This window comes from Sturnira hondurensis, unplaced genomic scaffold (assembly GCF_014824575.4).
Source record: "Sturnira hondurensis isolate 20B ecotype Veracruz unplaced genomic scaffold, ASM1482457v3 Scaffold0021143, whole genome shotgun sequence".
Lineage (NCBI taxonomy): Eukaryota > Metazoa > Chordata > Mammalia > Chiroptera > Phyllostomidae > Sturnira > Sturnira hondurensis.
Window position 1 is genome coordinate 26,605,012 of NW_028093774.1, and position 21,764 is coordinate 26,626,775.

The 21,764-nt window shown below is 32.7% G+C and overlaps 1 protein-coding gene across 4 annotated transcripts in view; it reads right to left on the bottom strand.

The window, feature by feature from the left end:
• The window catches only part of GPHN (gephyrin), a 478,645-nt gene that overhangs the window by 242,755 nt on the left and 214,126 nt on the right, over positions 1–21,764 (bottom strand). The gene's annotated exons all lie outside the window — the stretch shown is intronic.

Below are 21,764 nucleotides of genomic sequence, written 5' to 3' on the forward strand. Positions count from 1 at the left end.
TTTTTTTCTTACTGAACTAAAAACAACTTTATTCATCACTAAATGTATAAATTTAGTGAAAAGTAAAACTAGTAAAATCTGAAACAACAAAAACGACTTAAATTTTAAATTAAAATGAAAACAAAGGCCAATACCATTAATCAGTCTAGATTGTTAATAAATTTCCCTACAGATTCTCCATGAAGATTTTCATCAGTTTATTCATTTTTGACTAATGATAACTATTTTCTACAACTATGAACATTAAAGATAAATTTGGACATTACTTTTAATTTAATTTTTATTACTGACATCAAATTCTATTATTTTTCTTTATTGCTATTTCAGTAACACATATAGGATTTTGAAGGTTGGCTCAGGAAACTACCTTCTGTGATCTCCATAACCAGTTAGTCAGTTAGTGATATAAATTCCACCCTGAGAGAGTCATCTATCCCTTTGTATCCTTACCAGCATTTAGATTTTCAGCATTTTTTTCAGAATATTTTAATAACCTTCTGATGGTGGTATAAGTAAGTCTACTCTCACTCAACCCATTCTATATTCTGCTGCCAAAGTAGTCTTTCTAAATTGCAAATATTAAATTGACCAGTTTAACATCTTTTAAAATACTGCATTTCCTTCTACAGAAAAATCCAAATGCCTTTTATATGACACAGAGAGTCTCCATCACATAACCTCACCTCCCTCTCTAGGTTCTTTCCTGCCACTTCTCAAAACCCAGTCTGTAGCCAGACTGGCCTATTGGAAGGTTTATGATTTCAGCCATTTTGCCTGTATAGAATTGATACATTCTCTACAATATGAATCAATTTTATGAACATAGTGTTGAGCAAAAGAATACAGACATACTAGGTTACGTATATGGTGTCATTTATATAGAGTTTAGTAAAAAAAATCTGTAATACTAAAAGTTAGAACAGTAGTTACTCTTGATGTTAGCATGTAACTGAAAGGGGACACACGAGGATCTTTTGGGATGCTCATATTCTGGTGTCTTGATTTGGAGGCTGCTGGTTACATGGGTTTGTTCATTTTCTGAAAAATCCATTAAACTATAACTATATTATTTGTGTGCCTTTTGTAAATTCAAGTAAAAGAAAAACAGTACAAACAGCAACAAAAACAGTTCCATTATCACTTCTTTGAACATTTCTCTAATTCCCTCAGATAAACTTTATCTTGTCCTAATATATCACTATACACACACTACTATACTGATGATGTTATATTTTATTCAGTTCTTTCCACTTACAAACTATAATGTAACTTCCTTGAGTGCTAAGATTATAACTTTAAAAAAAATTTTACTTATTGATTTTAGAGACAGAGGAAGGAAGAAGGGGAGGGAGAGAGGAGACAAAGAAGGAGAGGGAGGGAGAGAGAAGATCATTTTCTTTGTTGTTGTACCCGTTTGTGCGCTCATTCATTGCTTCTTGTACATGCCTTGACTGGGGAATGAACCTGCAACCTTGGTATAGCCAGACAACACTATAACTAACTGAGCCATGTGGCCAGGGCTAAGATCATAACTTTCTGTCCATGTGTCCCCAGCCCCTGGCAGAGTGCATGGCAGTTAGTGAGTCCTCAATAATATTACTCTCGCTATATATAGTATATATTATATAATGTATAGTACTCAATATTAATAAGGGCTTTTCAATTTCTGCACTATTAACACTTTGGGCCACAGAATTCTTTGTTGCGGGGTCTGTTCACTACATTATAGGATATTTAGAAGCATCCTTAGCCTCTATTCACGCCATATCAGTAGAACCCCCCCAGTTGTGACACTTCCAAATGTTCCCTGGGGACCAGATATACCCCCAGATTGAGAATCATTTACACAGATAAATGTTTCCGTGAAAAAATACAAGCCAAATGTTAAACAATTCACTTACCAAAAAACTTTGGGCCTGAGATGAATTACATGTTAGGGGAGACTAAAAAATTATTGGAACTTTTGAGGGAAGTTAAGCTCTACCTGTCAGAAAAAGGTTTATAAAATTCTTTAAGTGTCTATATAACACAAACATTAATCTCATGCCCAAATACTGTTTTCACTGGAATTCTTATGTAGAAAAATGAATTGTGCAAAGTGATTTGCAAATAGAACTATATATTTGGTATTTTTAAAAATGACTACTGTAGTAGCTATGCATAGTCAATGTCCTAATTATAAATTATTTCCATGGTTTGTTATCTATGAACAAAACATTCATTTAAAACATTAAGGTTCAATAAGTTTTTATCTGTAAAGTTTTTATCATAAACTTTCCACAAGAAAAAATAGCTAGAAAATAAACTCTTGTGCACCAGCTACTAAAAACTCACAAAGGGCACAAGTAACTTGTTAGAATATAATGTGTTTGTATTTTATTAACTGCATATCTTTGATTCAGAATGTATTTTGAGCTTGACCTCTGCTGTAACAGGGTAAGTAATGAAATAATTGAGTACTATTATATTAACGGAATTTGAGAAAAGAGAAAATAAATGGGTGTGTACTTATATGAAAAATGATATAGTTAAAATATAAATCTGACTCTGCCAAAAATAATTGAGTACTATTATATTAACGGAATTTGAGAAAAGAGAAAATAAATGGGTGTGTACTTATATGAAAAATGATATAGTTAAAATATAAATCTGACTCTGCCAAAAGTATTTTCTTAAACCTCTCTGTAATTACAATCAGTCTTTTAAGTACTTTTCTGAGCCAAAAGAAACCTGAACAAAGAAAACAGGCAATTTATAGAAGAGGAAACAAAACTGGACAAATGCAAGAAACATGTTTCATCCCACTATTAGTTTACAATATGACAATAAAAGCATATAGTTTTCAACTATCAAACTGGTAAAATTAAAAATGATAATGGATATGCATTCTCACAAACTGACAGTATGAATATAAAAATTTGTATACATATTCTAGATTTCTAAATTTGTATACATATTTTATACAAATTTGTATACATATTTTATATTTCTAAAGTCATAATAAAAAATGTATTTGATAATTTATATAAAGAGAATATTTATGATAGGAGAAAAGAAAGAACTTAAATAAACAATGACAGGAAAATTAATTTATTTATAGCTTATTTATACTCTGATATGATTGACAGATCTCCTTTTTTAAAAAACAGCTATTACATAAAAAAGCTTAATTTGTACAAACAAGAGAGTGATTAAGAGCAAGGTCTCTGGAGTAAGACTAACTATTTCAAATTCTATTATCTATTATCTTCTACAGGCTCTTAGATCTGGGTTATATCATCTAGTGATTTAATCTTTCTAAACTTAATTTTCTTATCTGTGAAATGGTACCCACTGTATAGCTTGTTGTGAGGATTACATAAGATGTTGTATAGCCTGTCACACAGTGAGTGCACAATAAATTATAGTAGTTATGGTAACAATTGAGATGATGTTATTAAGAAACTCAACCTGTATTTATGATGGGTTCCTAATTGTTCAAATTAATCAATTAGTCCTGGCTAATCGTTATGTATTGAGATTATTGGTAGTTTATATTTACTTCATAAATAAATCTATATTCATAAAACAGGAGTTTTTAAAGCAATTAATAAAAGGCAAGGGTAAATAGCAAAAAGTCTTTTCCTTCTCCTAAATGCATATACTTTTAAGTTAAAATTTCATCTTTAATACTGTCTCACAACAAAAAGGTCACCACTTTATGCTCTTATCGAACACCTCTGGTGTGTGCTAAGTACTGCGATCCTAAAATTCTAACAATAGGGATAGAAGAAAACTGGAAGATAGATCTTGTTAATAAAATAGGATCTTCCTGCAGATGATTTTATTTTTAAATTAGTAAACATTATGAATAGCAGAATGCCTCAAAAAGCTCTCTGCCTTTTGATCCTCTCTCAAAATTGACTTATTTTTAACCAGAAGGCAGTGAGTTGGGATGAAAAATAATTAACGTATAAGAGGTATTTTCTTTCAGAATATTTGCTTAAGATCTCTATAATGGAATTATCTGATTATAAAATAAATATGAGCCCTGACTGGTGTAGCTCAGTGGATTGAGCACGGGCCTGTGAAGCAAAGGGTCGCTGGTTCGATTCCCAGTCAGGGCACATGCCTGGGTTGCAGGCCAGGTCCCCAGTAGGGGACACACAAGAGGCAACCACACATTGATGTTTCTCTCCCACTCTTTCTCCTTCCCTTCCCCTCTCTAAAAATAAATAAATAAAATATTTTAAAAAATATAAAATAAATATGTACATGTCTACTATTGTAATATGGCTATGAAAAAACGAAAAATATTAATTTCTGAACATCTGAGATGTTTTTAATGCTGCTGATATGAACAGAAAATAATCTCTAAGTACTAAAGTGGAGAGCTTTAGTACTTCATAAGTACTAAATAATGTAAGAAATCTAAAAGCATTCAGAGATAAATACAAAAAACTTGGAAATGCTTTGTATTTTATAAACATCCAAATGTCTAACAAGTATGTTTTTCAGGTAATTAACTTGATGTTAAAGACTATTAAATATATATAAAGGAGCTTTAAACCAAAAAGTTTATGTGTCTGAGGCAATTAACTTTCTGTTTCACTCCACCAGACCTCTTGTGTGACAGGTGTAAATGTGTGAGTTTTTGCCAGCAACACTAAAACATTTAATGGTAGGAGAGCGAAGGGGAGAAAAGAGATTAGGGGACATAGAGACTGGTTATTACTGCTTGTTATTTATTGTCTATCTTTAAAACCTGGTTAAGACCAGGGAGTGAAACTCAAGGGTTCATGTAAGGAAGCTACATCTTCCTTTGCAAGGTCCAGAATATGCCCTACAGGTAATTCTTCAGGAGAGAAAGGGGGGCGGGGGATGGGATTAGATGACTACTTGTTTGTTAGGAGTATTTGCCTATAAGGAATCTGATGATCACGAGGAAATTTACAGGATTAAATCTTGTAAATTTCCTTGTTATTAAATCTTGTTATTAAATATAAAAAGAACTTGAAAACTATAAGGGAATGGTAGAGATATGGTCTTTTCAGGTTAACTTTCATACAAAAAAGAAACACATTATACAACTCTATTTTCAATTTATCATTCCTCAAAATAAAAATAGTATTTCGGAGATCACAAAAAAGTATATTTATTAATAAACAAGTTAAATAGAATGCTGTTATTCTTATGTTTTCCTTTATCCCAGATCTTATACTTAAAAATATCTGTATAATTTTTTCTTGCATTAAAAAATGTTTTTCAGAAAAAATGCAAGCAAAATCTTTAAACTCAATTGTTATTAGGAAAATAAGTTACACTTGGGTATAATTTCTATTTTAGTGCTTTGCTCCTGACAAAAGTATTTTTAATTGAATTAAAGTGGTGACACTGGGTAACAAAACCATACAGGTTTCAAGTAAAAACTCAGAAAAACATCACCTGCATACTGCATGGTGTGCCCACTGGCCAAGCAAAGTCTCTTCACCCCCATTTTCCCCCCAACTTCGACCACCTCCACAAGAGGACATACAGATGGCCAAGAGACATACGAAAAAGTGCTCAATGTCACTAATCATCAGAGAGATGCAAATTAAACCCACAATGAGATTATCATCTCCCGCTTGCCAGAATGGTTATCATCAACAAATCTACAAACAAGAAGTGCTAGCAAGGATGTGGAGAAAAGGGAACTCTTGTGCACTGTTGGTGGGAATGCAGACTGGTGCAGCCACTGTGGAAAACAACACAGTTTCCTCAGAAAAATTAAAAATGAACTGCCTTTTGTCCCAAAGATCCTACATATGGGAATGTACCCTAAGAAACCCAAAACACTAAGTTGAAAGAATATATGCATCCCTCTCTTCACTGTAGCACTATTTACAGTAGTCAAGCTCTGGAAACAGCCCAAGTGCCTATCAGTAGATGAGTGGACAACGCTGTGGTGCATTTACACAATGGAAGACTGAAGCAAGTCCTTTGATCTTTCCATAGCTGTGCTGTTAAAAATAAATTACCAGTAGGACATCAGGAGGAGGGAGGAAAAATAGGATACTAAAACTTAACTGTAGCACTTTAAAGGATTTCTTTACAAAACTAGTGTGAAGCACTGAGCAATAAGAATAAAGCCAACTGCATCCACGTTTAAAGGCACACATTAATTTAAGGACGACAAATAAATTCCTAGTTTAAATGACTAATTAACCAGATCCCTCACAAAAACTAATTAATATGACTGACTTTCTGATATCAGGAATTCAAGTGAGCTTTAGTTGATAATGAAAATAAATTAATCCCAAACCTTTTTAATATTAGTATATAGTTACACTTCTGGGGAGAAGGGGGAATCCTCACTGTGCTTATAATCACATTCAAGAACTTCCTAAACATTAGTCATCTACTTATCTCTAGCCAACCTCTATTTTCCACTATAAAACTAAAAACCTTGGTTTCAGGTGATGCTGTTTATTGACAGCTACCAATGGAGTTGTACTCTTTCACTAAGAGCTCTAGGTCTTAAAATTAAAGAGATTCTTATTGGCATTTAAACTATTACCAGAATCCTTCAGCTGTGATACAGCATTAACATAGAAGACATTCTTATTCCTGAGTCAATGATGCTTACAAGAGGTGCAAGAATGCTCTTACATACAATCACTCTTTGAACATTTTTTCCCTAAAGAATTAGAAGAAAATAACAAAATTTTGTGGGTACTACATTTTTTGTTAAATGTTTTTTCCCTCTCTTGGGATGTAAATTCCTTGAGAGCAAGGCGTTATCTTTGCGTCATATACTCCTAACATACACATGGCACAGAGCGAGCCTTATAAATAGGTGCTAGCAGAATTACCGGATATAATGAAATAATCTCTCTCCTGGGCATACAGCGTAGTATAAGTTTATGTACCACCCTTGGAGGACTGAGAAGAGAGTCACTCAATTTTTGCTGTTTTGACAGGTTACATGAGGAACCTTGGCTGAGAAAGGCTGGATTGAGCATGTAAAACCACCAAAATAAATTGTCAGTTTTAAATTCCTTGAAGACAAGGACCAATGCTCTCCAAGTTTTGTTACTCTTCTAAAGTCTAGGATACTATGCTACACAGTTCAATTTAACAGTTTTTTTTTTTTACCAGTATATTAAAACACATACACACTCATGCACACAGTGCCTAAATTGTATCCTTGGTTCATCATCTCTAGGGGTTAGGCCCAGGAATCTCTTTAGAAAAACCTCTGTAGGTAGAAGGCTTGGGTATCCAGGATCAAGGACTACTGCATTGAACTGAATTCCTATTCTCACGGCTGGTGCTTCTAAACACACCCTGGTTGCCTTATTTCAGTCCCATTATCTTTACTAAAACCTTGTCTTTCAAATGCATCCCTCTTCTCTTTTTTAAAAGTAAGCCTTTCTCTGTTTCAAAGACATGTCATCATTTTGTCCTGAAGTTGGTATTTTTTAATTCAACTGTCAGAATAATTTTGAAGTCCTTCATCTATCTGTGTTATTTTACTTCATTCTCCTTTTCATTCTTAGAATCTATGATCTTCTAAATTTCACATGGCCTTCTGTAACCTTTCTAAAAGTTTATAATTTATTCTTCTAATACAGTATCTGGAACTTATCCATCTTTCATATTAATTATGTAGTTTCCTGATGTCTTTGCCATTGATTTAAATTCCTCTTAGACGAATGCATTAAAAGTTCTGAATACACTTCTAGGGAAACACTCAAAATATCTGAAAGAAAAGCAGCACCTGCACACCAATGTTCATACAGCATTGTTCATACAGCCAAAACATGAAGCAATGCAAGTGTCCAGGTGAATGAATAAACAAATTGGGGTATAAACATATGATAGAAGAGTAGTCTCAAAAAAGAATGAAATCCTAATATATGCTACAACATGAATGCATGTTGAAAATATAATGTTAAGTATAGGGGGGAATAGAACAACTGTAATGGTATAATCAATAAAATATATTTAAAAAAATAATGTTAAGTATAAATCAGACATAGAAGGACAAAAATGGTATGATTCCACTTATATAAGGTACCTAGAACAGGAAAAATCAGAGGCAGTAAGTAAATAGAGGTTACCAGGGCCTGTAGGAGGAAGAAATGGGGAGCTACTATTTGATGGATACAGAGTTTCCATTGAGATGATTAAAAAGTTACAGAAACAGAGAGATGTGATGGTTGCAAAAAATCAGGACTGTACTAATGACACTGAATTGTACACTTAAAAAAATTAGTTAAAACAGTATATTTTATGTTATGTGTATTTTACCATAGTAATAAAAAACTACTGAAATATTATTAGAGGAAAATAAAATTAAAAAACCCTGTCCATATCTTTTTTCTGTTTTCCCTAAATTTATAACTTTCTTTTTGGCTTTTTCCCTTTCATTTTTGAAAAATAAAACAAAATTTAATACAGATACTCTGCATTTTCCACACTCCAAGTGCAATGACACTGTAGATATGTACACACATAGATATACATACACTGGTATGCAAGTGTATGTACCCTACTTTAAATCTCCTTGGACTCTTTACATTATTTGCAAAATCTCCATTTCGTGTTTGATCTTGACTTTTATTTAATTATCAGTGAATAAGACAATAAGCTTTATAGTGCAGATAATTTTTTATTCCAAGTATTTTTAGATGCCAGGTACTTAGCAAATAATGGGAAAATGTCAATTTTAAAAGTTTATTCACACACAAGAAAAACAGCCTGAAAGGAGGGAAAGATAAATACATTGAAAGGATCTCTAAACAATTGATATTATATAAATTATGGGGTGACTGAGAAATAATATTCTCAAAGGAAAATAATGAATCAGAGTGGAAAGCTACTTTAATTTTAACTATAAAAAACTATAAGTAAAATGATTATTTTTAGAGATGCTTTTAAATTTTAAATAAAATTAATAGGAGTAATCTGTCCTCATGATGCCCTGGAAAAATTAGGGGAAATAAATTAGAAAATAAACTTAGTATATGGAAAATTATTAAAAGATTCTATACACAAGGAACAAAAGTATATAATGTATGATGTGAAAAGGCAACTGAAGCAAAGATAACCAATGACTTAGAAATGTATTTCAAACTAAAGAAAAAATTGTAGAGTTGTATTAAAAAGCTGAAAGGATGGTGGTAATGAGTTTGAAAGTCAGTTTAGGAATAAAGTGGACTGGACTATTAAATAGTGAAGCATTTTTCTATTTATAGGATATGTTTGGACAATATGTAGGCAACACTTTTCTTGGAAATAAAATCTGGTCAGAGTTACCAGATAACAGAGGAACAATGGCAGTGATTTATCAAATGCAGACAAGTATAAAGGAGGCAATATGGGCCAATCAGCATGTTTCAAGGCTGAATACATAGGAGATAAACATAACATCTCAAGTTAATTAACAGGGCAGCCATGTGCATCAATAGGTAGAGGAGACAGCAGTCAAGCAAACTTAGTCAGCAGTCCTACTTAGTGGCATAAGGCAAGTAGAGAAAGACAGCAGAAGTGCTAAACAATCTGAACCTACATATAATATCACAGGCATAAATTGGGCGGGGCAAGATCAGGCAGGCAGATGGTGTAGGAGTATTGTAGGAGAGCTGATAGAGAATGCTGAGCCGTCTAAAATGCTAAAGATAGCAGATGGATGTACCAGGCTGTTTGCTGATGGACAAAGCACCAGTGAGTAAAGAATGCAAATCAATCAGCAGATGAGTAAATGGGGAAAAAAGTTGAGAAAAAAATCAAAGGCAGTCAAAGCAGGAAGATAGAATAGCAGAAAGCCAATGGCAGATCATCAGAAGCAGTTGGGTAGGGGAGTAAAAAGCTGTCAGCAGGGGAACAAAACACCATTCAGGAAAAAAAAAACCACTGAGAGTGAAGCAATCTCCTGATTTTGGTGTCTTCAATCTAGGAAACAGTCACCCATAAACTGCATATGCGAATTCACAAGAGAAAAGCACACAAATGGAAATAGCCAATGGATCTGAACTCTACTGCCCAGGGATACACAGTGACCCTAGAACATAGATACATAACAATTCACAAAAAATAAAACAGATGGGAAAAATGGGTCAGAGCATTTTTATAATGATAAAAAAACCAAAACACTAAAAATTATTAATTTGGAGATGATTGGCTGGGATTGAAGTCTTCGCTTACCCCTTTCTGGAGCCCACAAAATGGGAATGTTGGGAATTTCTGCAGCAGAAAAACAGAAGAGAAAAGGGATTTCTGACTCCCAGTTTGAGGAAAGCAGATCAAATTTAGGGCTGTTTGAACTGGCTCATGGAAATAAAAACCAGTCTGAACCTTCTCCCTTCCTCAGAATCAAGCCATTTCTGAGGTTTGAGAAAGGTTTTGGAAGCCCTCACCCCATCATTTCCCACAACCTCCCCTTTCACACTTACCTCCAGTGCAAAGTTTCCAGCAAGGAGGTACTTGGGAAAATTCACTCCCATGTTTACACCATGGTAAAATTTGAGAATGGCCTACTAATAGAACTACTTTTTACTACTAATAGTGTAGGTCTGGTTTGTGATTCAGTGGGATCCCTTCCACCCTTTTTTGTGTGTGAGCAAGGGGGGCAGGTTACTAGAAGCAGCCTACTTCTTTGAAAGTGAATGAGAAAAAAAACAGGGGCAGTAATACCTATAAAGAAATACTAATATTAACCAGTACCTTGGTAATCTCAATTGCCATGGGTTTAAATTCCATTAAGATAGCCACATCTTGAAATTCATCAGCTTTAGAACCCATCGACCCTGTACTTGGCACATTTTGACAAGAAAAAAATATTTCAGCACTTTCCTTTTGCTCAGGACTCATCACACTTGCTAGAACTTGGAAGGAAGAGTCACAATGCTGCTCACAGGATAAAATGCTTCCTTGTTCGGTACTTGTTGGTTTCAGCTCTCGTCACAAGTTCCAGAATGAATTAACTATGAGTACCAACACAGCACTATATGCCTAGCCCAGACTTCTCCTCCAAACTCCAGATGCAAATATCTAACAGCCAACTTAACATCTCTACTTGGATACCTTAAAGACAGTTGAAGTTTCCACGACCAAAGTAAAAACTCCTGACCTTACTCTTCAAACCTGCTTTTCCCAGTCTTTTACATTTTTAAATGAATGGAAAAATTCAAAAGAAATATATTTCATGATACATGAAATTTATATGAAATCCAATCTCACTATCTATAGATAAAGTTTGATCAAGGCACACTAAAGCCCATTCATTTATATCCTCTTGTGGTGGTTTTGGGCAGGCAAGGGAGAACAGTTATGATAAAGACCATATATTCCACAAAGCCTAAAATATTTACTATCTAGACTTCTAAAGAATAAGTTTACTGACCCCTGTCCTAAGGCATATTTTTGCTGTTGAGAAAGCAAAGAATAATAACTAAAATTCAAACAAAAATAAACTAGAGTATTGTTGTTAATACTGTTATTGGTGTACAAGGTAAATGTATGAGGGAAGGTCCATTTATACTAGGATTTGTTTTCAGTATTATATAAAAGCAGCCCTCTCAGTTCTCTAAATTTTATTTAATGTTGATGATGATATTCATTCATCTATCAAACACACAGAATAGCCCCATCTTAAGGGACAGGATATAATAAAGGTAAGTCGTGAAAATGGCAGAAAGAGAAGAAAGTATTAGTGGAAAGTATTAGGGCCCACAAATAAATCTTGTATCAAAGAATCATAATACCCTGTTTAACAATAAGGGGAGCCCTGGCTGGTGTGGCTCAGTGAATTGAGTGCCAGCCTGCAGAACCAAAGGGTCACTGGTTCGATTCCCAGTCTAGGGCACATGCCTGGGTTGCACGCCAAGTCCCTAGTGGGGGGCATGTGAGAGGCAACCACACGTTAATGTTTCTCCCCTTCTCTTTCTCCTTCCTTTCCCTCTCTAAAAAGAAATAAAATTAAAAAAAAAACAATAATGGAAAACTGGCATCATGCGAATCTCTTTTGAACTTCATCAATGGGGTTATACTAAAGTGACTTCATGATAATGGAGGTCTGTATACATGTAGCCCTAAATCATAGCAAGTAATAAACACATTATAATAAGATTCCATTATATTTATATAATATCCAAAACTAACAGTCATCCTCTTATTGGCTGTAATGCCTACATTTTGTAGAAAAGTATTTTTAAAATTATGCAGTTTTACCCTGAGAATTATTACATGAAAGGATATTATATCATATATACTGCAATCAAACTATGGAAAGTGGTGAAGAAGGTGGGGGGAAAACACACTTAAATGATCACACTGACATCCATCACTACAATGCAATCTTCAATCTTCATACTGTAGTATAATTTATTTCCTCTTGTATCAGTTGGTCCTCTAGCACAATCAACTGCTTCTTCTGCATTACTGCCTTTGACCTTTGGTGTCTCTCTCTCTCTCTCAGTGAAACTGATGAGAGTTCATTTTCAGAATCCACACTTCCAACAGCATTACTGCTTCTTGCTTCTCAGCATCTTTTGAAGGAACTTAGATTCTTCCCCTAAGTTCTCATCAGTGTGTCTGTCATTAATGATTACCTAAAATGGTTACTGCCCCCATTGGACATCTGTCCTCCATGTTTTAATAGCAACCATGTTCTTTCCAAGTTCCAACATGAGGAAATAATGCTTGTAAAATTATTAGAATACTTCCAAATAGTTTATTGTTATATGAATCTCCTTTCTGACTATCAGATTCCCTGTAAGTTTCCTTTTTTGGCAGGCAATAAAAAAGTTACAAATATTTTGCCTTCCTAAACATAACTGATATAATTCTAAGAAGTTCAGATGGACTGACAGATATAAATCCATTTGTTGTCATCACATTTTGTATGAAAAGCAACATTACATCCACTTTATAGGTGGAGATCTAACATAGATAGATGAGTACACATTAATGATTTCAGACAATAATAATAAAGAAATATCCTGAAACCTTTATTTTTGAAAATATATCTCTATATAAATATGCTTTAGCACTTGTATTTGCAATTTGTTTAATGATATTTAGTTGTCAGTATCTTACCATATATTTTGCAAAGCTAAAGTATTCAGGTATGCTGGCCTCTGTACATTTTATGAGAGTACACTTGTAAGGGTGAGCTGGAAAGATGATTTCAAGATTTTATCATTATGGCAGATTCAAGGTAAAAAATATCAATATTTAGCACGTCATCTCTGTTTCTTTTAACTTTCCCACAACTACACTATTGTAGGACTTTAGGTCCTATCTTGCTTGATTTTTCCTCAAGAAAAAATTCTTTTAGTATTTATTCGATCATTATCTACTTATTTTTTAAACTAAAGCTCTTTATATTATATTGCAGGTAATAACAGCAAATATTTAAGTAGCAAATAAATATCATTTTACTCATATTAATTCATATAATATAATTAACTTATGAGGGAAGTACTTTTATTCTCTCCATGTTACACATAATCAATATAGGAAGTCAGTAAAGTTGTGTAAGATCACACACTAGTAAGATGTGAATCTAGTATTCAACCCAGAGTCCATGCTTTTAACCACTATGTTATAGTGCCTCATATATGGTTAAATGGGCAACACTACTTTTCTAGTAAAAGGTCTATTTAGACATAGATTTTGTCATAATAAATATATTTTTGTTTTACTGATATAATCTCTCCTCCCCATAAGACTCCCCAAAAGCTGAGTATATGTTCTGGTACACTGTAGGCATGTAATTAAGAAATATACTTAAGGGAAAAGGAAGACAGCATTTTATTTATAGGCTCTTTACATATAAAATTTTAAAAAAGATTTATTTACTTAGTTTTAGAGAGAGGGGAAGAGAGGGAGAGAAACATCAGTGTGTAGTTGCCTCTTGCATGCTCCCTGCTAGAGACCTGCCCTCGCAACCCAGGCATGTGCCCAGACCTGGAACGGAACCAGTGACCCCCTGGTTTGCAGGCCGGCATTCAATACACTGAGCCACAGCAGCCAGGGCTATATATGAAACGTTTATTTTTGTCAAAATTCTGACCTCGAGGATCAATGTGCTTTTCCCTCTTTTGTGTGGCAATATGAAATGATAGCCTTTCAACATAATAAGTTTTAAATGCAATGTCACTTACTGCCCTAATTACATCATCTAAATGGTTTAATCTTATACCTGTAACTTTGTATTGGTACAATTCTACTAAAGAGCTTTTCTTTTTAATGCATAAATAAAGTAGAGGGTAGCTGTTTTAGGAAAGGCTGTGGCTGGTGGAAAAAATGAGTGCAAAAATAATAAGTTAGTGGATTAAGGGAGAAATGTATTGTTTACCTTCAAATATTAGAATTGTCATGCAAAAGAGAAATCTACCTTCTTTTGTGTACTGCAAAGGGCAGAATTGGGACTAGTAGGTAGAAATTATAAGGCATCAAGTTTCAATTTGATATGTTTAGACTTTTAAACAATTAGAGTTCCACAAATAATGAACTCCCTGATGGAAAAAGCAGTGACCGAGATGTTCAGCAAAGGCTGGGAATGATAAAAAGGACATGCTAGGACTCTGAACACAGAATCTCCTCAAACTCTGAGAAACTGTGATTTCTCGATTATTATACTGTTTGTAGCTTTATTTAAAATGCTAAGCTAACTCAAGATTCAACACAGATAAAATCTACGATAAGAAAATATTCCTTGATTATCTTGATTGTAAGATTAGTATTAACTAAAAAGGTTTCCAAACAATAAATCAAAATAGGAATTTTGTACTTCACAGCAACTTACATTTTATTCGCAAACAATGATGTAGATAGTAACTAGATTTGCGAATTACAACAGGACTTTAAAAAAAAGTCATGAAAATAATCTTGAAAGACAATGACGTTAGATCTGGGGAATGTACTGATATGCATTCCAATAAATTCCAAATCTCAAAAAGGGTCTATTTTTAGAGAGCTTTGATGACATGATTTTCTTGTGTTGATAGTAGACTCCAGGATCTGGCTTCTAAAGAATCTCTGAATAATGACAGTTGCTGTTTTTCATCTCTACAGATGGTACTCTAGCTGTTCTAAGAAAGATTAAAATAACATAGGTCTAGTTTATCCATCCTTCTATATAAAGTGAATTCTCTGCTCTTGCCAGAAAGATTTTCTTAATTGTAGCTTCCTCTGTAGCTTATACAGTTCCCCTTCTTTACTCGTCTCGGTAATGTCCTCTTCTCTCCTAATCCAAATACTATTTTTCTCCTTCAATTTTAGCTTAAATTCTACTTGTGTAAAAATTTCCCCAACTACTTGGCTCTCTCTTTCCCCTTTTGAAGACATCTTTTGCCCTGAAATGGCTGGACATTTCTGGTACTAGCTTTATATTCTTTGATTTGTAAAGTCACTATTTTAAGAGTACATATACTTTAGCATTCACTCATTAAGGCCTAAAGTGCTTGATAAATACTTGTTAAATGGGACAAAGACTATGAATGTTTTCTTTGATATTTTAACTGCTTTTCAATGCATAATGCAGAATAATTATAAACCCCAAGTAAAGTGAGCTATTACAAAAATGTTATCTTGACTATCACGTATCTGGGCCACTTAAAGCCATTTTCCAACAATTTTAAACTACAGAGAAATTAGACACCTAAAACAAAATACATAATCTACATTCTTCATATCATATAGATCACAGGTGGCAAACACAAGGCCTGTGGGACAAATCCCACCTTCCACCTTGTTTTATTCAGCCTTCCACCTTGCTTTATCTGGCCCTACACCTGGTTTCTACCTGGTGGCAATGCCCAGCTCTCGCTTAACTGTTAAGGAGTAGTTACATTTATAAAGTCCTAAAATTACAACGGTGAGGCTGATGTGGCCCCTAGTGAAAATGAGTTTGACACCCCTGATATAGATTATAGAAATTCTTATTATTGCTCTTTTGCCCTATACCTTAGTGGAAACAAGTTGGCTTACATTTTTACATTTTTAGCCATATGTACCAGATACATTAGAAGCTAACATGTAAGAAGTACAACGGTAAATAGCAGATTTATTTGGGGCTGTCATGTCTAATGAGAGCTAATAGGTAATAACATTAATTAAATGAGAAAAAAAGTTAAGAAACAAAAATGTTTACCAAACATCTAAAAGGTACCAGGCATTGCACTAGATACTTTTACATGTATTATAATCATTAGCTTGGATGGCCTTAGCAAGTCAATGAATTGATCTGTGTCTCAGTATCTCCTCCATTTTTAAAACAGATACAACAATACCTGCCTCAACGAATTAGTGTGTGCTTAAAACAGCACCTGACACATACTAAGTTCTATATACAAGTGCTAGTTACTATTATTATTAGCTACTTTTATCTCAATTATTAGAAAAACCTTAAGAGGTAGAAATTAGCTAATTTAGCAAATGAGAAAATTAAACTTTGAATAGGTTAATTTGCCTTAATTTCATAGTTAGTAGTAGAGTTGGGGTTCAAATTCAGGTCTCACTTTATAGTTTTAGTGTTTCCACTTTGGCATATTGCATGCCAAAATGTTTAGATAAAGATAAGACAAAGAAACATATCTGCCATTTTAAAGACTATAAAAATCATAGAAAGAGCTCCTTAACATGGCATGAAATATAACTTTCTCTGACCATAAAGTAGTGATGTATTTTATTAAATTTAGTTTTACATATTTCAGGTATAAAGGTTTCTTGTATTCTGCTCTGTTATCAATTCTATATTGTTGAGTTACTCTATTTATATAGAACGATTTTATGATACTCAAAATCTTAGCTCAATATAGTTATTTTTAGCTTTACCACATATAACAGTATTTTATTTAGCTAAAACAATCCTAGAACTGTAAAATAAATATTCCATACCAGTAAATGATATTTTGCCAGGGAAGTAATCAGTGTTTTCTAGACAATACTGATATATACTTGAGAACAACTATACACAAGGTCTGGCACAAATAACGCCCCTTTATTATTACAAAATAATAAGCATGTGATTCTGCAACAATAATATCACATTCAAGCACAGCATAGGACATTTTGGGTGAAATGTTCAAATTAAAACTATAAATTATTACACCCATATTATTACTCTACCAACCACACACAAGCAGGTGTTACTTCTGCTGGACCCTGTACTTCAAATCACATAAGTTAAGAGACCGAATTCTTTCAAAAACAATATTACTGACTATGTTTCCTATGCTTTACTTATTTTACCGTGACTGTTTTGTAACTACCAATTTGTGCTTCTCAGTCCCTTCACCTCAATATTGTAGTAAACACGTGTGGTGCCAGATAGGGTGTTGGAAATGTTGACTGGAACACTATAAAAAATATGAGATTGTCTAACCACTAAGCTGTACACCTGAAACCAATACAAAATAAAATTGAAAGAAAAATTTATTTCAGAAACAGAAATTATTAAACATGGTGTTGTTGCTATGTTGCTGTAATGTAGGAGAGTTTTTCTGATTGCTAACATGTCAAATATTAACTTTTAGTTGAAGCTGTTAACTGTCAGTTTTCATGAGTCACCAACTGATAATCATTAACATATAGTCGCTAACTCGGGGCAATTATGTCTCCTTCCTTTAACTTACACAGTGTTTGTGTTTTTAAAGTGTTATAACATAAGAAAGATAAATGGTTAATGACTGCATGAACTCACACCTTACGCTTATTAGTGTAAAATTATAAAATACATAAATTTCAACAAATTGATTATAAAACAGATTTTATAAAATAAATATTTTTTCTGTGATTTGATATTTTAGAAAATATCCATATCGTAAGTGAAAAATATTTGTGGACAGGCTTAGATCTGTTCCAAAAAGTACAATATAAGAATTATATAGGCTATAAACAGAATATGACTTCTGAAAATCATAGTCTTTCCCTAGAAATTCATCTTCTGTATCAGACTATGAGTATTCTCCCCTTTCACTTGGTCATTTTGTTAGATACCTCTTCACTTACATAATGAAGTATAAGCATGTTTTTAAATGAATATCCCTTATATCAAGTTTATAGTTTTCCAAAATTTTTGCTATTCTTCCTTTTGTTTATTTTATAATGACCATTTATATCAGGAGGTACTATTAGGAGGTATTGCTAGGAACAACAGTTTGAAAATATATTAAGAGAGAGATTTTATATACTGTATAATAAATCCATTAATTTGACCAGTTTTGAAAATTGAAAATTTTATGCATTCTTTAGAATAAGGAATCTTTTATTTTTGTTATGCCATACTGTCTATTAAGTCAATGGGACAATACATTTTATTATATGTATATGGCAAAAAAAATGTTTTTTTTTAACTTCCCTCTAAAGTTCAAGAAATGAAACCCAACATCATTTCAGATTAGTAGAAACAAAAGTAAAAATAAATGAAAGTAAATTAAATATCAATTTAAAAAGTCAATAAAAATGTGAGTAAAGATGAATTACCATTGTCCAACAGAACAGAGGCTGACAAACTTTATCTGCAAAGAGTCTGATGGTAAATATTTTAGGCTTTGAAGGATATAGAATTTTAATTGCAAGTACTCAACTCTGCTTTTATAGTGACAGGCAATATATAAATGAATTAGTGTGGCTATGTTCCAATAAAACTTCATCTATGAATAGTGAAATTGAATTTCAAATAATTTTCATGTGTCACAAAGATTATTCTCCTTTTGAGTTCTTCTAGTCATTTAAAGACACAAAATCCATGCCTTAGCTCACACGTCATACAAAAAGATGACAGGCTGGATTTGGCCTACGGGCCATAATTTGCTGACCCCTGTGATAGGTTAAGAGTTTCTTGAGAATAGGGACTACACCTTATTTTTTTAATTCTAGCACCCAGTATGGCATCAAATACATATTAAGAATTAAAAATACCAAACTTGATGAATGAATGAGTGGATGAAAACTAAAATGCATTATAGGCTTTGATTTAACTCTTTAATTCGTGATCAAAATAATATATTAGTATACAGTCCTTTATTCTGGTGTTGCATAGTACTCAAGTGATGAAAATTATTTTGACCTCATAAATATTAAATACCTTAATATTTTCTAATTTACCATAACATATTAAATATTTCTTTGTAATTATATAGGTCTTTTAATACTTCTCAATCTTTTATTCTCTTTTAGAATTTACATCTAAAAGGTTTTCACTTCACCTCACTTATATACCCTTAATTATACTTTTACTTTTAAAAAGTAATTAAAAACTACATAATAATACCTATTTTGGAAATAAATCATATTGAAAAGACAATGGGACATGAAGAGAGAATACTTTTTATGGTAATGAGTTCTTATGTTCCACAGAATATTACATAATCAGCATTTCACTAATGCCAACAGATTATTCAACCTTTTTATCAGGTCAGAGATAATGCAATTAATTTTTTTAAAAATAAAGCTTTCCATAGGAAAATAAAACTAAAAAGTTGAAGCATATGCTTATGCTGTATGTTAGCTTTGATAGTATATCATGTTTAAAGGCAGAGAGCAGGCCAGCAGGCATGGAAGTATCAGATGAACTATATTTTAAGATACAAAGCTTAAAGATAGAAACAAACTCATAATTTGGAAAAATCTACTGATTGGATTATTCCTATAAAATATGTAAATAAGATATACTTTTCTGAACTTACTACTCCTTATTTTTTAAACTGACCTGGGAAGAAATCTGAGTGTATTAAACTTTTCATTTTCTCTACAGCTCATTCCCACTGATAAGTTTAGAACGCTTTATTTCTTTCATTCAGTTTATTTCCTTCATTTTTCCCTAACAACACACACACATCTCACAAACAATCATCCTTTCTGATTGTACATAAAACTAATTATTGAAAATTACTCACTGTAAAATATTAGTACGTGAAGGGAGAAGTTTTATATTATTTTATATTTACCATTAATATTTGTGTTTTCTATCAGTAACTTCTGAATCTATTCAAAAATATTTGCAACCCTAAGTTTTATACAGGTAAATGTGGTCTGGAAATAGTTACCTCTCTTTTCAGGCATAATTATGTAAGACAAACAAGTTAAAGACAACTGACTATATTATTACAAGCTCAAAATTGTATTTCTGGGTTCTGGACATCTCAGTGTTGTTTTTAAATATTACAAGAATTGCAACTATTCACGGGTGTAGAGGAAATGGGAAATTAGCAGAATTATTTTGGGTGGCCCTATATTGTTTCCATGTTTATTTTTTTCAAAGGCTTAACAGTCCAATGGACTTTTGCTGTACACATAATCATACCATATATATTTATATATAAAACATAAAGTGATTGTATTAAAGATCAAGAATTCACAATGAAGTAATCACCTGTTTTCAAAAATAGAGAATACATATTCATGTATATTTTAAAATTATTAAAAAGAACCTAATACAATTTTACCCAGTTGGTTGTTATAGGTATATATGAGTATAAGAATATAAGAATACCTCAAAGTTTTACAGATAGCTGAAGAATAAAAAGCTTCTCAAGATCATAGAAAGGGATAGACTCTTGTCAACTAACAGTCCCCCAAAAAGGGAACAGGAGAATAAACAGATATTAGAACGAAAGAAATTCAAGACTCTTGATTTATATGGGGATGCAAAAAGTAAAATACAAAGCTTACTATATAAAATTTAAAATAATAGGATTGTGATAATTTCATGGATATACTTTAAATCTAGTATAAGATTTTTTGTTCATTTGGTAGTTACATACAAAAAAAAACTATCAGATTTCTCCACTTGGTAGTTATGTAGTAAGTAATAAAAAATCTTTACCCCTTATAAGCTAACCCTTACATAGCTCTAGTACTGAATCCTCACATTTACCCTGGTAGATGGGTACTTTTACTTCGCTCCTTTTATAGGAATCTGAAGCACAAAGCAGTTTAGTCTATAGCCAGAATTCAAAGACCTGAATTTCCAGCCTAGCATTTTGGTATTGAAACTCCACAGAACACAATAATACTAAACTTTGTGGTGTAAATTATTTCCCGATAATTAAAAATAATATTATTATCTGGTTGTAAATGGATTCATAGAAACTTTTTATACTTTTCTGATGTGAAAATAAGTAATATGAAAATATCAAACCATCACACACTAAAATAGAGACATATAAACTTAATTTCATTTACTTCAACACAACACAACACCTAACTCCAAAAATCCATGCTTTCACATATATAGGCAATTTTCTCATAAACAAAACAAAACAAACACATATCTACAGGAGACAGCTTCCCTCCAACTGTACTTATTAATTTAGTCTCACAGTTTAAAAGAAATGTAAAAGTTGGTCAAAGTACCATTTCCCCTTAGGGACCAGAAACTAAAAAAATTGTGCAAGGATGACTTCATTTTTAAACAGCTGAAGTTAAGAATTTCTCCATACAACACTATTCTAATCAACTTAAAAGTAAAACCATCTTATTTACAAGCTTACTTATAATAGTATCCAAAAAATTTCTGTGTCATGATTTTTACATAATGAATAGAAATTAATTTACAACTTGTTTAAAAATTTGTAATTTCATATACTGAAGCAGTGGTTCTCAAAGTTTGGAAGTAGGGTCTATGAGCCAGAACATCTGCATCACCTGGAGCTTTGTTAAAAACACAAAATCTCAGCACCCACTGAGGATTTTGCTGAATAAGTCACTCTGTGGGTAGTGCCCAGCAATCTGTTTTAACAAGCCCACTTTGTGGTGCAGGATAGTCTGAAAAAGACAGTATAATATTT